This window comes from Cebus imitator, unplaced genomic scaffold (assembly GCF_001604975.1).
Source record: "Cebus imitator isolate Cc_AM_T3 unplaced genomic scaffold, Cebus_imitator-1.0 Scaffold44, whole genome shotgun sequence".
Classification (NCBI taxonomy): Eukaryota; Metazoa; Chordata; class Mammalia; order Primates; family Cebidae; genus Cebus; species Cebus imitator.
Window position 1 is genome coordinate 571,725 of NW_016107359.1, and position 22,382 is coordinate 594,106.

Genomic DNA, 22,382 nt, shown 5'->3' on the forward strand with positions numbered 1-22,382 from the left:
TGTCTTCATACTCTGAACTTCTTTTGTAGTAGTGTCACTATTGAATAAAAGTACCACTTTTTTCCTTAAAAATCCTCTCTGAATGCAAGCTGGTGAGTCCTACTTTCATGTACTCCTCCAACTGGTTGTAGAGCACTTCCTTTCATGGTTTCCATTTTTAAAAAGATCAGAAATTCTGGTGGCTGTGAAGGCTGCTCTCTGAAATAGACACAAAACGGATACGGGATGAAACTGGGACTGTTCCCTGCCTCACATGGTTTAGGTGACTATATCACTGTACCTTATCTATATACATGTAGTTATCTCTGGCTTTATTTCTTGATATCTCACTATCTAGATATCAGAACTGGTGTAATCATAATGCAAAATTGTTACTGATGATCATTTTTAAAAAGTATTTATCTGTGAGTCATTTATTGTGGCTCTCGGTGGCCAGGTTTTTGTAATTTATTAGTGATTTTATGGCTTTGTTGTGATTCATGTATACTTTGAAGAATCCTTTTGTTGTATAGGAACGGGGTCCTTTAAGGACCATATAAAAGCAGCATTTGATTACTGACCATTCAAATAAGTGCAGATCAATAATCAACTGTTGTTTATTTATAATTAAGCCAGTTTCGTGTGTCTGAAATTACTATTGGCTTAGAGACTGAGATTTGTCAATTAGGAGCCCAAATGAGGCCACCAGGAATTTAGCGCATAGTAAGGTTTTCCTTCTGCTGTAGGAATCATCTCAAAGTCTTGCTTTTTAAAGAATTGGTGTTATTTGTAGTCAAGGTAGACACAGTAGGCAGCACAGCTGTGACTGCCAGGGAAAGTCACTAGGGGGATATTCATAACAAGGAAATATTGGCAAATAAATGATGAAGAAGGGGAGGAAATCCCCAAGATGTTAAATTGGAGCACTGTCACTGAGATGATTAATGGTGTTGTGTATTTTAGTGAAGATGCTTATCTGAATTGTCTTGAAACTATAGTGTACATTTAATAGCACCTATAAAAAAGCATGTGGTACACAAGCACACTGAAGAGAAAAGGCTGTGGATTCCAATTTTATTTTCCTATTTTCTCTAACTACGTTTTTGGCTTCTGGTTATTAGAAAGCTAGTGTTAATGTATAGTATATACAGAGTATGTTTATTCTATATAATATACTTATTATTCATGAGCATTTGTATAGCTATTTTCCCTAGAAGATTTAAATTTATTGCAAAAAGCATGAGTAGTTTTTCCACACTCTTGAGGTGAATATTATCAAGAGCAGGGAGATGTAGGCAAATAGTCAGGGTCACATGGCCACAGTGAGGAAAGGGCTACACTTTCATCAGTGATGGAGTCAGTACAATTTTACAAACACTTCTACATCAATTTCTGGTAAAGGGGTAGCTGTTTTGGAAGATCCTCTAGCTTTTCCTGTCAAGCCATAAATTTTCTGATTCTGTGGTGTGAATTATCACTTGCCTGGAGGGATTGTTATCCCTGAAAGCAGATGCATCTTTGGGCAAGTTACTAAACGTCCTTGGGCCTCAATAATTACTACTAGATTTAGGAGTAGATACAGACAATGACATATCATCCTATCTTCAATGAGCTTATAGTCTATTACAGCCACGTTTTTCTATCTCTGGGTTACTATTCAAATAGTTGGATATGAATATAATTCAGTGGATCAAGATCCTAATTTTAGAAATGAAATAGAAGAGAATGAAAAAATTTATTGCATTGCATTTTAGTAAGAATGTTTCTTATTTTGTGAGGATCCTGTTTTAGTTTCCTATTTGTGTATGTGTATGTATAACTACACATATGTGTATACTGGGTAGATCATGAGGTAATATGTGTTTCTACTATGTTTCATATCGAAAAAGAATGGAAGCCACCATAATAGAGTTGAGTAGGTAAATGTATAAACAGAATAATGTATAGATGTTGTCACTTTGTGTTTAGGGAACACTGGATTATAAAGAAAGAAATGGTCAGCCTTATGAAAAGCATTCAGGAATGAGGAGGCTACACTGTTTGGTCTCTCATATTCAGGAATGTGCTGGAGCCAACTTGGATGGGTTTGTGAGAGGCAATTATATGCACCTCTTTCTCACTTTGTTATTTCTGGCCTCACGTTAGTAACTTGAAGTTGGAGAAAGTATTTGCACCATGGAAATTGGAAAATATTGCAATTCTGGTGCTTTCTAAGCCCCGAGTGATTGTTAAACATTTACCAGCATATTGTTGCTCATATTTGTTCCAACTATGGTTTTATAATTTCTGTGAATTATATATTTAAAAACATTATTTTCTATGTTGCACTTAGATTTTCTTGGTAATTATTTAAGTGATTAGACAGTTGTTTCAATAATGAAAGTTTAAAGCAAGCAGGAATATAAAACCTGTGATTAATAGTTTTAAAGGTTAAAATAATATAGTTAAAATAATAGTAATAGTTACAGTCTAACGTCTTATGTTAAATGCTTATGATACTTTCAATTTAAAATTTCAAGGTTCATTGGTGATATCAGGTTTTTGGTAAAGGATAGGTATATAGTGTTTTTAAAACATATATGTCATATGGTAAATATTTTTCAAATTGTATCTTTTTAAGTTAGGCAGTTATCTTGTTAAGTATTAAAAATTTGGGGTCTCAGACCCCTCCTCTCCTTTTCAGCTGTCTTTTATAATTTACAGTAATGTCTCTGTTTTAGCAAACACATTTGTAAAATAGTGGATTTGACTGGAAGATGCAAAAGTTATTTTCAAATTAAAACAGTAGTCAACCTTATAAAAATATTTTCAAGTATAAAAGTAAAAGTAGCATAGGTAATCTAAAAGGGAGAGGGAGAAAAGACACCCTCTCCGTAACAACTATAACTTTGAATTTTATTTTTATTGTTTATTTAGAGACAGGGTCTTGGTCTCTTGCCTAGGCGGTGGTGCAATCATGCTCACTGCAACCTCGAACTCCTAGTCCTGAGTAGCTAAGACTATAGGTGCATGCCACCCTGTCTGCCTTTTTTTTTTTTTTTTTAAAGTAGAAGACAAGGTCTTACTATGTTACCCAGGTGGGTCTCGAACTCCTGAGCTCAAGCCATCCTCCCGCCTCAGTCTCTAAAAGTACTGAATTCCTGGATTGAACTTGAAAGAAAATATTCATGGGTATGAGATGGAATAGTAGTAATAAGTTCAGAGGAAGTCACCTAAGTTAAGAAGGTTATGAGACAGTGAGGAAAGATAAATAGGAAAGAGTCAGCTGAGCTAGGTGTTTGTAACCTCAAAACTTAAGTTGCAGTTCAGCCATATAGTTGGACACTGCCATAGAGGGATTTAAAGCTTTGTTCAAGAACAATCCATTCACCAGTATTTAGAAAAGATGGAGTCAGTCTGAGACTGCAGCTTCAATTACTAATGTTTATTGAGCACGTGCTATGCAATTGTAATAGGCGTGGCAGTACCTATTTTAAACAGAGGGGTTTAATCCAGGATTCTTAGACTCCAAGTGTAACCAAGATTGAGAAGCCCTGTTTGAGAAGGTGTTTGTAGTGGGTTTAGATAGTTGTCATTGAAAGCAGAAGAGGCATTGGCAAAATTGTAAAGTTTGTCTTTTACTGTCTTTTCCATCCCTTGGAACCCCACCCTTTTCCAAGCCCCCTTTTCACCTTTGTGAAAATCATTTCACCTGGATACCCGGTTAGTGTTTGAAACCTGTGCCTCGTTGGCATGGAGTTGTGATTGTCTCTGTCCCTCACTGCAGATCAAGTGTTGTTTAACTGACAATGTCACTGTTCTCAGGATGATTTGCCTTTACATAAGCAACTCCAGGTGAGCAAATTCGAGAGAATTGGTAGTTTTCTTCAATAGAATAATTTCAGATACCTTGACAGGTCTTGCAGAAATTCATTTGGGGCTAGAGGAAAGTTTCTTTCTTCCCTGAAAATACAAATCCGGAATGTGTGTATTCTACTCAGTATAGCGTTAAGGCTGGCCTTGGCCAAGAAGCATGGATTTGAATTCACACCCAAAAGAGTGGAATTAACAAGATACAGGGAAGTGAAGAGGAGAATGAGTGAAGAAGAGGGGAATGTGCTAGTCTGTATCAGCTCTCTTGTAGCAGACAGAGTGCTAACCACTTTCACGTGTTATCCCAATTAAAGCGAACAAGACAGGCGCCTTGTCAGGGATTCTGCTAGGGGGAAGATGGTCACCTATGCTGAAGGAAAGGGAAAGGTCAGGGAGGCTCCAGCAGCAGGAATGAATTCTTTTGCTGGTTGTTTAACCTGATTGACTGATTGCTATTATACAGTCATCTTCCCCTCACCCCCACAATAGAACAACTTATGCCAGTTGTGTTAGGATCAGTGAATAACAAAGAATCAAGAAAAGAGTTAGAAATATAACATGAACTTCATAAAGAGCTCTAATGTTAAACATGTTAAACAGACATTGAACTTTGTAGCGAGAACTGCTTCAAGCCTTTCGATATCCAAATGAATTTTAATTTCCACATCATGCCATTCAGACCTCAGCATGGTTTCTGGTGGTTTCTTCCAGTTAATTTTAGCATCACACCGATGCTTTTGCCTGTAAATAACTTGAAGTAGCATATCTTGGTAATGTGGATGGAATGAAAGTGTATTATTTAGGGCTTATTCTAAACTAGCTTAGAAGTGAGCGAATTTATTCATTCATTCAACAAATATATTTTAATCATCACCCACAGGTCAGGTGCTTTTCTACATGAACTGTTCTACACTAACTGACTTATTCAGAAGTAACTAAGAAAACCTCTGCTCTCTAGAAGCCTAGAAGACTGAGATATCAATAAGTAATTGGCATTCTGCCTGAGAAGTGCCTCAAGAGAAATAAGTGCCAACTATGCAAGCAGCACCACGAAGGGGACATTTTTAATAGTGCAGGGAGCCCAAGGTCTTCATGGTGGAGGAGGAGCTATCTGAGCTTGGGAGGGAACCTGAGGCAGTGGTTTGGGCTAAAAGGCCTTTCTGGTGTGACAAGTTGCAAAGGGCACAGGCAGCAGTGGAGGGCTGGGGAATGGTGACAGGAGGTGAGACTGGACAGGGAGAGCAGAGGCCTGAGATCCAGGAGGACTCCTGTCCTGGGAGAGCCCTCGCAGGAGTGTTCAGGAGTGTGACAAAGGCTGTGTCTTAGAGAAGCATCAACCTGGAGGTGGATTAGGTCCTAGGCTGCTGTGGGAGTGTCCTACCGCTTCCTCTCCTCCTCTTTGTTTCATAGCACTTTTAACTTGCTTTGTAAGAAAGAATGTAAAATTGTGCTGTTTATTCATTTAAAGTTGTTTTTTATTGATAAATATCTTGAAGGACTCTCCCAGTGTGAAATCGGGTTCAGGATCTGTCTACAAACTCATTGCTTTTCCTGGCTTGAGGTGCCCACGTCTGCCTTTCTCCTCACAGAGCACTTGTAATTCAAGATAAATGAATGCCAGAGAGTAAAAATGGATAGTCACAGGCAGCATGATTTAGAATGAAAGAATATTAATTGCCTTCACCGGAGTGTATATTTTCATTATGAGAGAAGTGACTACCTAGATTTTTAAAAATAATTTATTGGTGACACACCTGCGGTATGTATGTGACCTCTAGAAACTTGAGAACAGAAGGTAAAGGTCAAGGTGAGAGGTGTAGCACCACAATGAACCTTTTGTAGGCATTCTGTTGAACAGCAGCGTTCAAAAATTGCTAACAGGTGGTTTCAGAGAGTCAGTGATACTAATGTGCTTGTGCCCAGACTTTAAAAATACTACAGCAAACTTATACATAAACTGTGGTTTTAGTAAATTCTCCTCACCTTAGGAACAGCTTCTTCTGTGTATTGAGTTTAGAAATGTGTCTTTAGTGAATCTTTGGATTTAGTTTATGCATTAGAGTGGAATAATTATGCTTTGTTCTTTGACTGTGAGCAAGCCATTTTAAACCATTAAGTCCATGCAGCAGTGTTTAGTCACTGCTAGCGGTGGTTAAATCTCATGGAAATGGATCTGGCTTTGATCCTAGCCCCACAATTATCTATTATATGTGGGACAGTGATTAAGTTGCTTAACTTTAAGCTTCTGTTTGCTTATTTCTAAAAGTAGGGGAAAACAATACCTCAGAGGTTGTTTTGAGGATGAATGTAATGATTAGGCTGGTGATAATAATTAACATTACTGATCTGTTACCAGATGCCAATGTCAGGCACTGGGCTAATGGCATAACACACATTAAAAAAATCCTTACAATAAACTTATGCCTTAGGTATGATTATGGCCACATTTTACAGATAAGGTGACAGAAACTTACAGAGCTGCCGGAACTCACTCAAGGTTAAGAAGGTAGGATCTGGTGGAATTAGGTTTAGCATCACCCAATTGTGACCCACTAGCCAAATCTAACCCCAAGCTCCTAGTTTCTGTATAGTTTTGTTGGAACATGGCCATACCCATTCATTTGTGGTGGAATTAGGCTTAGTAGCACTGAATTAGGGCCTATTAGTCAAATCTACCCCCCCCCATTTTTGTAAATAAAATTTTATTGGAAAATATCCATACCCATTCATTTAGGTATTGTCTGTGACTCCATTCCTGCTACAAGTGCATAGTTGAGCAGTAGTGACATAGACCGTATGGCCCACAAAGCTGCACATATTTACAGTCCGGCCATTTATAGAAGAAGTTTGCTGACCTCTTCTTTAGACCTCAGGCTATCTGACTTCAGAACCTAAGGTCTAAACCACAAAAACACTAATCATGGTGCTTGGCATAAACATTTATTAAATGAGTACTACCTTGTTGCTCATCTAACTTACTGCAGAACTCTTAACCTCATGGAACTATTATCTGCAAAATGGAAATAATAAGCATTCAACCACCAGCAAGAAAAGTCATTGTCACTACGGAGATGATGAAGAACTTCACGTTCCGAAGGGAACACACTCTGAATTGTGTGTTATACTTGTTGTTTATTACTATGATTTATGCAATATAAATAAGAAGTTCCATTTTCACATCAAAGTACAGTGTTCCATTCAAGGAAATCATTGTGAATTTTAGTGACTATCAGGATATCTGTTAAAAGAAATTAATTTAATACATAAGAACATTTTATAATTTTATGAAATTTAAGACAATATAATTTTCCTTATGAAAAATACATATTATCAAAAAACCATTTATATATAGTATTATGATCTGTATTATTTTATAAGTATGTAAGCAGTATCTTTATAGTAAGAAAAAATATGCAACAAGACATTTATTTTAATGAGAAGAAAAACAATTAATATGCCTCTCTTAATTGTCCTACCAGCAACAATGGAATGAGATTATGGTTTCCACTTGACCCTACTCATAACTTTTATTTCCATGTGTTTTTCTGCCAATTTAGGGGTTCCCTGTCCTCTGCTCTGTAAATGGCTTTGGATTTGTGTTAGCTTTGAACTCACAGAGGAGGCTTTGCTGGGCCTTCAACTTGTGTTGATGGAATATTCCTGGAATTTCTTTCACCAGACCCAATGTCATGGCTCTGGACTGGTGAATGGCAGGTGGGGGAAGAAGGGTAATCCTAGATTAGTTACATCATAACGTTTATCCTCTTCCCTTGCAAAAACTCTTTTTGAATAGAGATGCAATACATTTTCATTCTGGAACATTTAGCAAACGCAGGTAAGCATAAAGAGAGAACATCAATGTCTTTGTAATTATCCCACCCGTAGATCACCACTGCTAACAGTTTGGTGGCTATGCTTGCAGTCTTCTATAAAATGGTGTGTGTGTCTATGAATAACATTTTATATAGCTGTATATCCATGTATATACGTATTTTCTTGTGACTCCATCCACACCTGACTCGGCTGGGAAATGTCTGGGACCAAGTGTTCTAATTTGTATATGAGCAACTTAATTTGGGGGAAGCTGGAAGCTATATGGTCAGTTTCCATAGATAAACTGTTCCACAGAGATTTCATTTCTGATGTGACATTTTTTTTTTCCTGTTGTGGTTTGTATTGAAATTCAGGATTTTTAACACTTGTTTTTGTTTTCAAAAGAATTTGTTTGAATTTAAATTCAAGCGAGAACTAATGATATTAGTGATAGGATTTTCAGCAGAAAAACCTTTCCTTACCACCTTAATATTTATTAAGACATAGTACACATTTAAATGTGGAAATAGTTTTGCAGTTATAGAATGAAGCTAGTGGTGAGAAAGGTCTGGTGGGTGAAAGAAACATATGGCTTTCTTAGGTCAGATACATCCATGTATGAAAAGTTAAGCTATTAGATGGAGTTTTCTGGTTGCTTTCCAACATCCTGACACTTGCCATGTCTTCTGCATCATCCTCTAGGTTGCTTAAAAATAATTTTATTGACTGTTTTTAGCATTGAGATGTCTAGATCTAGTTCTTAAAGCAGAGAGAGGGCTGGGTCCTTCGAGGATTTTGGTTCACTGACCAGCATGTAACGAAAGCATTGCTGAGTAATTTTTTCATTGGCAAATTTGAGACCTTGTGATTCATATATCAGTTTGAGAATTATTTGGAATTGGGTGCTTGGGATTTATGTGATTAAATAGACTGTCACCACATCTTATTTAAATCCTAATTTACCTTCCCCTCCCTCAGCCCAGTTATAAAGGATCTTTGGGCCTTGTTCTTTGCTTGTTCTCATATGTTACCAATGAGAAGAGGCCTTATTTCTCTTACTAGCAATTCTCATTACTTGCATTTCAACCATCATAAGCTTTCATAACAGCATCATTTTCCTGACTATTGCCTGTCAGGGGTGCTTACAGTGAATCATAGCCAACTGCATGCCTTGGCCTTGACACTGGAAGGTATACAGCCTTTTTGATGATTCTTCTCTTTGCTTCCTCTCTTCAACTCCACTTGAAAAACTGTTTTAGGAGTAAAATTGAATGAGCATGACTTGGTCGGGCACAAAGCATCCTGTCTTGTGTGCTTTAGGCACCATCTGGATGTATTGGTAAATAATGCATTTTCCAGTAATTGCAGGGGGAATCTTTGCTCACTTCCAGGGAAAGCAGCATGCTTTTCCAGGGACTCCCTAACTGCCTGATGGCTTGCAAGAGGAAAATGAGAAGCAGCAGCTTCACTTCTCATCCCCTAGAGAAATTCATCCCGTGTCCTAAGTCTTGAATCACTATCAATGAAAGCAATGGTATTCATGGTACCACCGTTCTAAAAGGAGAGTTTTGGAGAAACATCCAGCAGGGATGAGGATGGAAGGTCGAGGGTATTCCTGAGCACTTGTAAAATTCATGATCGGTGCATTCATCTGATAGCAAGATTGTTTGCCCTCTTTTCTGAATGCTGCTTGCCCAGAGGTAGTAACAATTTATATGATGCTGGTAGGAATAAAGGATGTTGTGGTTTTTATTTTTTAATTTATCATGGAACTTGGGAAATGCCTCTGTGAAGAGAAGACTAGAAAAATAAAATTATGGGCCAGCAGATTTTAAGTAGAGTATATTTTTACAAGAGTCTGGTGGCAAGTTTGGTTCACTTGTATCACAGACACCTTTATTGGGTCTGTTCAGGAGAAATTTGCAGGACATAAATGTTTTCTGTGGTACAGAGTGTCCTGAGAATGCAAGACTCTGAAGTAAAGACAGGAGAATGACTATAGCCGCATTTATTCTGCCGTCAACAGGAAACATTCATTGATGCCAAGGCCTTTCATTGTTAGGCTAAGTTGATCCTTTTGGGACAACAGAAGCATTAACTCTTGACAGTGAATGAAGTTGCCTTTCAGGTCCCCATTTCTACTTCTGTGCTGGCTGGTTTTCTATATGCTGTAATGCATAGACTGCATAGGCTGCAGTAATTGATAATGCTGAAATCAGGAGAAAAGGAAAGAACTTTGCTCCAAATATGGGGTGTTTGTGGTCTTCAGGAGAAAAGGAAAGAACTATGCTCCAAATATGGGGTGTTTGTGGTCTTCAGGAGAAAAGGAAAGAACTATGCTCCAAATACGGGGTGTTTGTGGTCTTCAGGCATTATTGCAATTGACCCAAGCAACCATATTTGAAGTAGATAATATTATTCTGAGTTTGCAGTCAAGACAGTGGAAGCTCGGAGAAGTCAGGCACATTGCCCAGTTCACACAGCTAATGAGGTGCAATCTGGAACTGCCTCTTGGAGACCCTCTCTGGTCTGTGTGGCCCAGCAGTTCATCTCTTTTCAGCTGGATGACATCCATCCTTTATTTGAGGATGGTCTATTGAAGTCTATTTCTGCAAAATAAAAAGACCCTAAGGAATTTGAAGGCATGCCCATAGAAAATTGATGTTTGCCATATTTGAACATTAGTCATTTAAAGAACATACAACCAGTGTCCTTTGAGTGTAAAGCTGTGTACTTTGCTCCAGCATGGGGCAATTAGGTCTCCCCCTTGGGGATTTCATATGTCCTTACACTGTAGTTAACACATAGGAATGGATGAATCTCAACTTTTAATCTTAAACCCTGTGTCTTTCCAAACTCTGGTTTTCTATTTTCAAACTACTTGACCTTTGTACAAGTTTCACCACACAACAATCTCCACATGTAATGACCAACAAGCTTCTAAGCACTTCCATGAGCATTCCTAATTAATCCTCAGAGCAACCTAGTGAGCTGTGTTTTGTTTCTGTTTTATATGGAGAAAAACAAAAACAAGCCCCTGTATCACAGAGGTTAAGTGATTTGAAGTGTTTCACACAGCCATATTCAGGTGTAACATGGCGGGCCCACAGATTAAGACCCCTCTCATCTCCCAGTTTAGGGCCTTCTCCAGGACAGTGCCACCATTCCTCCAAAATAGAACTTGGCATCTTCCCCAGAAAGATCTCCTACCTTGCGCTTCTTTTGTTTTATCTTCATTTGTATAGTAATTCAGTCTCATCCTTGAAATTATCTTCTATTCTGCCTTTCTCTTGTCTCAAGTATTCTTTTTGTAGCATATTTTCTTTTAAAATGTCACTTCTTTTCACATCTCGTTAATTTAAGCTATTATTTCATGTCTAGATGGTTGCAGTCTCCTAACTAGTGTTCTTATCTCCTATCTTACTCAGTTTGATTCAGATAAATACTGGAGTCCTGCTCTATGCAAAGCACCATGCTAGGGAATGCAAAGATTTTCCTTTCTGGGCTGCTTCATAAATAGTTACCAGATTGAAATACTATTTCTGCATATTTTCCTGCTCAAATCATTGACTATTCCATCTCACTTCATGCTGTCTGTAATCTTAGCTTAGTGTTTAAAACCTACCAGAGTAGCTCCATTCTGCCTTTCAGTCTCCCCATAGTCCCAGATATTTCTCAGCACAAGCTCTGTTCATGAAACATGTCCATTCATTCTTGTTAGGCACAACACATGCACTAAGTCTCTGCCTTGGCTTGCTGCTTTGTAAAGCCTTTCTAACCTTGTTTTTATCCACAGAGGTTTCTCTCTTCTCTTAACACATTAATTGAGTATCTTCTATTACCAGAAACTATTAATTGGGATGTATCAGTGGACAAAGGCCATAATCTTTGTTCTCAAAATTGGATGATTATCAAAGTTGGATGGCATTAGAAACACACGGTAAACAGCAAGTGTTAAAAATGAAGGAAATCATATAGTCTGTTGCATGGTGGTCAGTGCCGTGGAACAAAAATACAAAAGGTTAAGAAGGATTTAGGAGTGCTGGAATAGAACTGACTCATTGTGTTTATAACAGATCACGCCCATTAAAAGAAAGATGACATTTGAGCAATGACTGTAAGGAATTGAGGGGGCTAGGCATTCAGATAGGGGAAAATATTCCAGGTAGAATGAACAACCACTACAAAGGTGCTGAAGAGTTCCTAATGTGTTCAAAGCACACCAGGGAAGCCAGTGTGGTAGAGGTTGAATGAGCAAGGAGGACAGTAGCAGGAGATAGGTCAGGGAGTAACAGCACACGGGATGCTGGCAGGCCAGGGAAGTTTTTGGGCTTTCATTCCACCTAAAACTGAGTCTTGGGAGAATTTTGAATTGAGAAGAAATGAGACCTAGCTGATTTTAGTATCAGTCTAGTTACTGCGGGAGACAGGTCAGGGAGTAACAGCACACGGGATGCTGGCAGACCAGGAAAGGACTTGGGCTTTCACTCCACTCGAAATGGAGTCTTCGGAGGATTTTGAATTGAGGAGAAATGAGACCTAACTGATTGTAGTATCAGTATAGTTACTGGCTGAGAATATGCTTCAGGGGGATGGGGGTGGAAGCAGGGCACTTAGCTCAGAGGCCATCAGCATAGTCAAGGTGTGATCTGTACCAAGATGAAGTGGATAAAGAAGAGAGAGAGTGAAGTCAATACTGAATCCAAGATTAAATACTAATGTATCATTGACTCTGTATTGCATGTGGTGACACTCACATGTATGCAAAAAATACCTTTCAGGAACTTGTAATCTTAGAGATGAAGCGTGACAAAAACTTATACAAGTTAAATGGTAAGAGATTGCGTGTATGTATGGATAACATCTTCTCGATAACATTGCAATTTCCTTAGAGATATTTATTAATCCACAAACTTTTAAAATGGTACTTGTTAAAAGCCAATGATTGCCTTGCATCTGAGCAGTGCGGAATGCAATTGGAGAATGTCAGTGTAGTGGATTAGTGTGCAGGCTATGATGGAGACCGATGTATTCAAACCCTAGTTCTACTACTTATTTGCTGGGTGATCTTCAACAGTTACTTAAGCTCCCTGTTTCCCACGTTCCTCATTTGAGAAATGATGATAGTATCTCATAGGATTTTCCATAGGTATTAAATGAACTAATACTTGTAAACTTCTTAGAAATATGCCTGTTGCACACTCAAATACTAACTGAAAAAAGTTAGTGCTCTGGAAACATTAGTTAAGAGAGGATTTAACATTTGAGGTGACTTCCCCCTTTCATAACCACCCATGTTCAAAAACTGTCAAGATGCCTGGTTAATAAATGTGAACAATAAGGTCTCATAGTAAGCCCTGCTCTCTAGCTGACAGTTAAAAAAAACGACAGAGAGAGTTGCATTAAGATTAGTCCGATTACCTGCATCTTTTTGAAGGTGGACATGGAAACTGGTCAGTAACCCTTCTGGGCACATTTTGATTGACAGACTGGCAAACAGCATTTAAATCGCTAACACATAAAAAGATCAATGTTTTCTTATTATTTTTTAGCTTAAAATGTTGCATGTGTATTAAAATGAGAAAAATAATTTTCAGGATAGATATGACTCCTAGTACATAAAAGCAAGGAGATCACATCAAGGAGGGAATATTATTTCTTTGACCAAATACAGGAAATTACTATTTTTCTCCTCCATGTTTATATTTTGCTACCTAATATCTCCCTTCTTTTTTTTCTTTCATGTAGTTGTTGTTTTTTTCATCCTTTTTATTATCAGCAAGTATGTGGCCTCCAATCCAGGAAAGAGCAGTGCATTGCTACTGTGGAACTCATGCGGACATCTTTAGTGTCAGAGGTAGTTTGAAGAACAGCTTAATTCTGCTTTCATTGTGCCTGGTACTTCAGTCAGGCACTCATTCTGTTTGAGCTCAGTATTACTGATCCCATATACGTCCTAGATGGCAGTGCAGACAGTGGCTATCAATGAGTAACAGGTAAATATTGAACAGGGAAGCCCTTTTGATTAACTTTGTGGATCATTATTTGAAAGTAACGTACAGTCAGACAGCACCATCACTCATGATCATAGCACACAGTGTAGGGGTCAGAGCATCAAGTTGCTGGTTTGAAAGCTAAGGTTGCATTCTTTGTTCTGTGCATGGGCTTGTATTCATGTACTGCTGGACTAGCTACAACTATCCAGTGAACAAAATGCTGACTGTTTAGCACAATATGAATGCAAAATATTTAAGATGGTAAGGCACAAATAATGCTCAAGGGACTTTATGTGATGTATAGGTATAAATATATTAAAGCATCTTTGTAATTAATACTTGAAGTGTTTAACACTGGTTGCTTTTTACCTTTTTACCCAGATTCGGAAACCTTTTTCCAATAAGTATCTTAGAGATATGTGGCAGGTTGAGAGTAAATTTTTGGTCTTATTAGTTTGTACTGAAAATAAGTAATTTTAGCCTCTATCAGTTTTCCTAGGTTTGTTCTACACTACCTAGTGGGCACAACTTACCCCCATGATACATTTACCCAGAAGGTTGGTCCATACTTGATTTGTCAAGTGATTCACTGAACCTCATGATAAGTTAATGGTTTATCATTATTAGGAACAATACTATTATCATTATTAATATTTTTGAGCAACCATCAAAAAAAAATGCATGGAACTTGGTAAAAAGGCATAAGTGAGGTTGAATGGAAAAGAACAGCTTTCTGTTCTCAAATATTTCTAAATTAATACTTACATGGTCATAAGAAGACACAGCTAAAACTTGATTAGACTGCTTATGCATTTCTAGGAGAAACTTAATTCAGTAGTCCAATAGGCAATTCCAAAAGGTTTTTATAAGCCAAAGATTGTAAGTAAATCTTCTAGTTGAGACTTTTAATCACACCAAGCTATAGAAATAATATTCAGATAATTATGTTCGATAATTAAGATCATCAAAACAACTAATCATTAAGATCATTAAAACAAAGCTAACCTACATCCTTCCTACCCATATTCTATAACAGTAGGTAAAAGGTAAGCATTTTATGACACTTTTGTTGTGTAATTGCAACATTTACTATTCAGCATATATGAACCACAAAACTGACAAAATCTATACCCAGTGTACTGTATGGAGTCTTAATTTTATGTATCACTTAAGTGTTAAATTTATACAACCTAGTCAAAATGGTAACAGCCACAAAATTAAAACATAATAATTTTATTCTGGAAAATTATTCAAATGAAGAAATACAAAGTAGTCATGCTAGTTAGAGCTGTAAATGACATGTTTCCATCAAACTTCTAAAAAAGAGATTCTGTGGTTTGTTTGTTTTGAGACAGAGTCGTGCTCTGTCACCCAGGCTGGAGTGCAGTGGCGTGATCTCAGGTCACTGCAACCTCCACCTCTCAGGTTCACGCAATTCTCTTGACTCAGCCTCCCAGGTATCTTGGATTACAGATGTGTGCTCCACACCCAGCTAATTTTTATATTTTTAGTAGAGACAGAGTTTCACTACCTTAGCCATGCAGGTCTCGAACTTCCAACCTCAGGCAATCCACCCACCTTGGCCTCCCAAAGTGCTATGATTACAGGCCTGAGCCACCATACCCAACCAGATTCTGTGTTTTTAAAAATTTCAACTTTGCTTTTAAATAACAGTGGCAAATATTAATATTCTTGCTTTCAAAAATAATATTCTAGACACATTTATGGCAACCACACTGCCTCAGAAAAAGGACAGGATTTAAAATTTCATTTAGAAAATAACTTCAGTTGTTCTAGAATTATCACAGTGTATTAGAAATCACTGAATTATATTTTGAAATTTAGATCGACCCATAATATGAACATGAAAAACATGAACATGAAAAACCTAAACATAAAAATGTAATTTAACAAGGTGAATTTTTCTTTACAATAGAAATACACTGAAAGCTGATGCCAGTTAAAGAACAGCATGGGCTACTGTCCTTGCCTCTTTCCCTAGGGAACCCAGGATCTAATTTGGATTAGATTCCAAGTGAACATGTGTTAGGTGGTCCCATCATAACCCTGAATGGATATTTTGCCACATCACAAAAGTGGAACATAATTTGACATAAATCTTTGTTTAGAAGCGAAATAGCAAGGGATGCTGTGGGTCAGGGTGGAACTGGCAGGGCTGTGTGGCAACCTGCTTCCATAGCCTGGTGTCTAGCAGAGATGGCACTTTTAAGCCTTTAGTTTCCTTGAAATTACAGGTAATGAATTCAAAATCTAGTCTCTCTTTCTTTGGGACAGGAAACTTGGTGCATAGTGTTCTTTCATGTAGACTTCTGACCCATAATTTTGGTATCTTATTTATAAGAAAACTACACATATATATTAATTTTTAAAGTTGCCTAATAATTGCCACAACTTAAAAAGGATTTTTTACTTTGTTAGCTTTGTACCCTAACAGAAAATAGAATGAGTTAGGCAAGCATTATTTAAATGATGGTGATACCACTGCTGGCTTTTAATATTACATTTTAATCACTGGGCAAATTGGTCATGTTTTATTTGGGGGAAATGGAACATACTAAGGGAAGGTGTGATCATTTTGGAAAGTTACTTGGTTTAGTTCAGGAACAAACACTCATTTATCAAGGAAACACTTAGCATCTCCTTTTAGGAAACTGTAGGTAGCCTCAGTCTCAAAGAAGTTGCAGGCCAGTGGGGCAATAAGACATATAATTTATTGGTTCAATAAATATTTAGTGAATGCCTACTAAGTTCCAGTTCCTATAGCATGGAGTTTATATTCAGTTGAGGGGAGCAGACATCATGCAGATACATGTGGACTTAAAAAGGTAGAGCTCTATAGTAGAGAGTGAATTAAATCAGGGCAAGGAGATAGAGGGTGACAAGTGCTTTTTATACAAGATGGGACAGGTGAAGTGCTTCAAGAAGCGCCTAAGTCTCTCAGTTCTGTACAAGTCCAGAGGGCAAACTCATCTGTGGCTATGGGGAACTGGGGATCTCCTCTTGGAAAGTTGGAAGTTAAAGCTGGCCCATGAATGAACAAGGTAATGAACAAGACATGTCTGTACATGACAAATCAAAGATGGAAACAAGAATTTCTATTCCGGATTTACTAGAAAGGGATTAGGCGCACGGAGACTTGAAGAAGAAGAAAGGAATTTGATTTTGACATTTTATTTAGTTTCAATATACTGAAGTATTTGGGCCAAAGAATAATGGAATGTGTGAGATTTTCAAACCTCTGTGGTTGCATGGAGTGGATGACAGAGAAGCCAGCTTACAGGCTGTTGTAATAATCATGAAGTGAGGCGACTATACAAATTTTCTATCAGCACAAGCATGGATGGTTTCAGGATTTATTTTTAAGGGCTATTGTATGAACGCAGGGTGGGGTAGACACATCATGTCATCTCCTGACTCATGAAAGTGATTTGCTGACTGGAAAGTTTGAGGACCACTATTCTAGTCCCAGTATGCTGGCTGTGGTTTATGTGATTGCCTGCATTCTTCAACAGGATTCAATCAGGAAATACTTTTAAAAATTATATGTATTGATAGAGCACCTGGAAGAACTCATGAGATAGTGAACATTGTTGGGCTTGAATAGGCCACAAAAAAATGTTTCTGCAGATGGATTATTATAAGAAATGGCCAACTTTAATTCATATCCTACTATATAGGAAACAAATACACGTTAATGTTATAGGAAAGGTATAAACTAGTGATCATCAAATAGATAACCTTCAACTTTGTTAGTAAATGCTGCCTGTGTATTAAGGTACCAACCAAACATAACACATGCCTATTGTGGGTGATGGTGCAGGAATAGCACATTCTTTTTTTTTTTTTTTTTGAGATGGCGTCTCAGTCTGTTGCCCAGGCTGCAGTGTAGTGGCATGATATCATCTCACTGCAACTTCCGCCTCACGGGTTCAAGCCATTCTCCTGCCTCAGACTCCCAGGTAGCTAGGACTACAGGTGCATGTGACCACACCCGGCTAAGTTTTGTATTTTTAGTAGAGATGGGTTTTCACCATGTTGGCCAGGCTGGTGTTGAACTCCCGATCTCAGGTGATCCGCCTGCCTTGGCCTTCCAAAGTGCTAGGATTACAGACATGGGCCACTGTGCCCGGCCAACACATTCTTTCTTAAAGATAGATCCCTACATGAGAATAGCTATGTAAATGTGTTTGCTAAAAGCAGAACGAACTTCTGTGATTGGTATGCATTTTCTGATGTCTACCATATTGAGAAGAGGTGCTTCATAGGAATTAACAAGATTCACACTCTTACTAACCTGATTTCTACGTCTATTAGATGATACAGAGGAAGAAAAGGAAATCATGTTTTAGTCATCATTTCCTTAGAAATTGTAACTGAAATACTGTACTTTATTGTCTGCTTCCGTATACAAGCTCTTCTTGAAAGGTGTTCCGCTGTATAGGAAGTAGATTTTTATCTTTTAAATCATACAATATACTTTGAATATTGTAGCACCAGAAGCTCCACACCAACCCAGTTTTTGTAGGAATTCTGGCTTAAATAATTTAAGGTTTTGCAAGTGAGGTTCACACTTACTATACTTATTGTTACAAATAATGTTTGATTTCTGAAAAATATCTCAGATAACAGGATATTCTTAGGGTCCTTCTATGTTTTTCATCATGCTAGGTGACTTTAAAATATGAGCATGAGCATCCTGAAATGGAAGCTCATTCTATTATTAGCAATGTATTAAGTATCTTAGCTTGCATCATTTAAAAAATTTCAGGTTTTTGGCAATTTATATTTTATTTTTCATTTCACATCTATTTGTTCCATTAAAGTCCTTCATGATGTTTGTTTCTAAGGTATGTCCTACACATGCTGTCTTTTCTCTCTTACCTCATAAAGCTGATATTACCGAAGCATAACTAGTACTTGATTCTCTTGAGATTGGCAGTGATGTTGGCCTACCTGGCAGTTATCTGCAAGTTGCTGGGACACATTTTATAGCAGCCTCGATTAGTCAAGAGAAACGTTTAGAAAACTGCCTCCTTTATGCTTCGTATTAGGCCATTGAGCTGGCAAAAGAGGGAGAACTTAAAATCATAATTTAACTTCTTTAAAATATTTGTTTAGGGAGACAGTCATATAATGAATTTTCATAAATAACTTTAGAATTTGGTAAATCTTAAGTAAACCGTATTTTCAGAGTCTATAGGAATATATAGCTTAAGTTCTAACATTTTAAGATTTAGTTTGATATTCTGTTCATTAGTAGAATCGGAGATTGGATTATATTAAAAAATTAAATAGTTTTTAGATTATTCTCAATTCTTTGTGTCTGTTTTTATAATAATTGGAATTGGCCTTTAAAATTTTTCCCCACTGAAATCATAATACAATTTTTGTAAATAATATGTATTTTTTGCATTTTCCATCATTATTTATCACCAGGCTTGAAATAGTGTTAAGAAAAAAAAACTTATCTTTTATTTCTATCTTGACCTTTCCCTAAGTCCTCTCACAAAACCTGAAAACAAGGGTCTTTATTTTTTATGATCAGACAAATTTATAATAAACAAAGGTTGGTAAGGAAAAGCAAGACCTCACACCCCAAGAAAAAGGACAGGAGGATTGTGGCGTTGCTTAGCATATTGAATGGGAAATTCTGTGTTGGGAAGTAAAGAGCTTCTTGCTGAAAAGCCACCTAGGGCCCTTGAGCTGGGGTATTTTATTTTCCCATAGATACCATGTTACCAATTACATAAAAAGAATATAGACTTCTTGTTCGTTGATAAATAGAGAGTGGAATCATTTATTAGGTTATTTTATGGTATTTGTTAATGATATTTACCTTCCTAAATTGATTCAGCATAATCCTTAGAGTAGCTTTCCTTCATTTCTGGAATACATACAGATAATGTGGTACTTATATGAAAGCTTACATGTCACTGAAAAACTGTGATTTTTGCCTTAGCTCAATGGAGCGGCAAGATTATATTAACATAGACTTTGGGCCATTTGAGTTCCCATAGGGTACAGAATGTAGCTGATATGACATGACTTGCCTCCAACGGTTGTTTTAACAAGATATCCTTCATATACAGTATATTGAGCTGAAAGGCATAACTGAGTAATGTTAGCAAGAAACACTGTTGGCAAAATTCTTGACTTTCATCTTTATCTGATTAATCCAGAGCAATGTGTTACTACAAAAAAGTATTTTCAGCTGAATATATATGACAGAATATTTATTTCTTTTTAATGTCTGTAACTTTACAAGAACTATTTTTGGTGTGTGATATTTTTATTCTGCAAAAAATTTTCTACATCCATTACAAAGGACAAGTAGAAAAATATCCAGGACTTCATGAGGCTTGATGCTATTCATTTGTATAAATATTTATTGAGCACCTATTAGGTACCAGGCAACGTTCTAGGCACTATGGGGATACAACAGTGGGTAAAGCAGGCAAAGATATGCGCCTTTGTGTTGTTTACCATCCTGTGGAGGTAGCAGGCACTAAGCAAATAGGTCAATTATGGAATACATAAAAAGGTGGTAAGTACTACAGAGATAACAATAAACAAGAAAGTGGGCTAGGAAGACCTGCGGGGAGGGTCAGGTTTGCAATTCAAAATGGTCTGGTCAGAACAGGCCTTGCGGAAAGGGGGACAATGAGCATAGATGTAGAGATGTGGGCGTGAGCTGTGTAGATACCCTTGAGTTCCTTTTGGAAGTGATGAGTTTCTGTCAGCTGACTGTATTGCCAGTGCTCGCTCTCTCCAGGAATGTTCTTTCCTGTTTCCTGTGTTTACATTTTCTCTATAATGCCTTATATTCTATTTCATATTGTTCTACTTTGGAGGAGGAATGGATTTTATAGAGCACTGCACTGAGCTCACTGGATGAAAGGTTCTGTGAATTTCTTTTAACAAAGCAGAAAATCAAGTTTCCATAAATACTCCAAATTGCACCTTATCAAAAAATTGTTTTTTGTAAATGTTTGAAAGTGTAAAAGAAAGCATTTGCACTCTAAAAAGGGTATTTTTACTAATTTACTAATTAACACTTTTCTTCTGCCTAGCACTTTCAAGACTTGATTTAATTACAGTTTCTAGTACCTTAAATAGTGTTTTAAAGTGAGTCAATGTTGCTTTGCTCAAAACATTGAAGTAAGGTTTTTTTTTTTTTTTTTGCCCTTTTTGGCTTCAGTTTATGTGAAACAGTTTTTTTACATTTTCACTGCCAGAATCCTCATTGAAAAATACATATATGGCTGGGTGTAGTGGCTCACGCCTGTAATTCTAGCACTTTGGGAGGCTGATTGCCTGAGCTCAGGAGTTCGAGAGCATCCTGGGCAACATGGTGAAACCCTATTTCTACTAAAAATACAAAAAATTAGTCGGGCATGGTGGTGCTTGCCTGTAGTCCCAGTTCCTTGGGAGGCTAAGGCAGGAGAATCGCCTGAACCCAGAAATGGGGGGCTGCAGTGAGCTGAGATCGTACCACTGCACTTTAGCCTGGGCAACAGAGTGAGACTCTGTCTCCAAAAAAAATAATTAATTAAAAAAAAAAAAAAGAAAATACATATAGTTCTGTTACTTGCCTGATGGAACAGTGGACAATCAGGGATATATTAGATGGGCATTTGTTTCACAGTCCCAAGGATGGAGTTAATTGAACACCTTTTCCTTCATAATATGCAAGTATTTCTGGATTGATTCTGGGCTTAGAAATAAAATGGAAGAAGTGCCAATTCTCTTCTGAGTTTGGAGAATGCATTTGAATTGGCTTCCAAAATATTGAGAAGATTCCTCCCCTGGAGAGATGCCTACATCACAATCTATGTAATGGTTAGAGCAATCAATCAATTAAAATTGTTTGGTAATGTGTACATTAGTGTCTTACAAAAAAATAAAAATAAAAAACAACAACAAATGCATGCGAATCACAGATTTCCAAAAACGGTAGAAAGTCAGGTATAGGTTAAGAAAAAGATTGAAGAGTTAGATTTTTAATTAGAGCATTTTTCTCTTTGAATGAAACAAACCTTGAGTGACACAATTTATGTAATATTAAGTAAGATTGGGTAGAAGAAATTCTTGGAGAGCAAACTATTTTCAATATTGCTTCCTTTCTGGAAGAATTCACATAGAAGTAGGGGTAGAGAGTTTCTTGTTGACAACAGATGTGCAGTGCCACATTTCTTATGTTGCTTAAACCAGTAAAGTTTTAGAAAATGAAATTATTTTAGAATAAGAATTTATTTTACAGAGTTAAATAGATTTAATATCAGAAAATAATTGAGAATCACTTTAATATTTCCAGTGAATTATATTAGGTATCTGGAATTACATTCCCCAAAGTAAATGCATAACTGCTGTTTTACTGGTAATAGCTGCTTTCCCTGCGTCTCAAACCCCAGTTTCCCTGTGCTAGTAATTGTGCATGCATGTTCAGACACATCATACTCAGAAATGCTTCAGATTGCTTTCTTCTGTGCCCATTGTAGGGTTATTTTCAGTACCATTCTTCACTGAAGGGAGAAATTGCAATTTATACAGAAAATGCTTTCATTTTATTACCATCTTTCCTTCTCTGTGTAGAACTCTTTTTTTCTCTCTCTCTCCCTCATACAGATACCTCATGTATACATATATTTTCAAGTTTCACTACTTTGAATCCTTGAATTATACTTTTTCTTTTCTTTCTTTCTTTTTTTTTTTTTTTTTTTT

General features: G+C 37.1%; 1 protein-coding gene across 3 annotated transcripts in view; it reads left to right on the forward strand.

The window, feature by feature from the left end:
* Window positions 1-22,382, forward strand: part of NPAS3 (neuronal PAS domain protein 3) — an 853,232-nt gene that overhangs the window by 118,275 nt on the left and 712,575 nt on the right. The gene's annotated exons all lie outside the window — the stretch shown is intronic.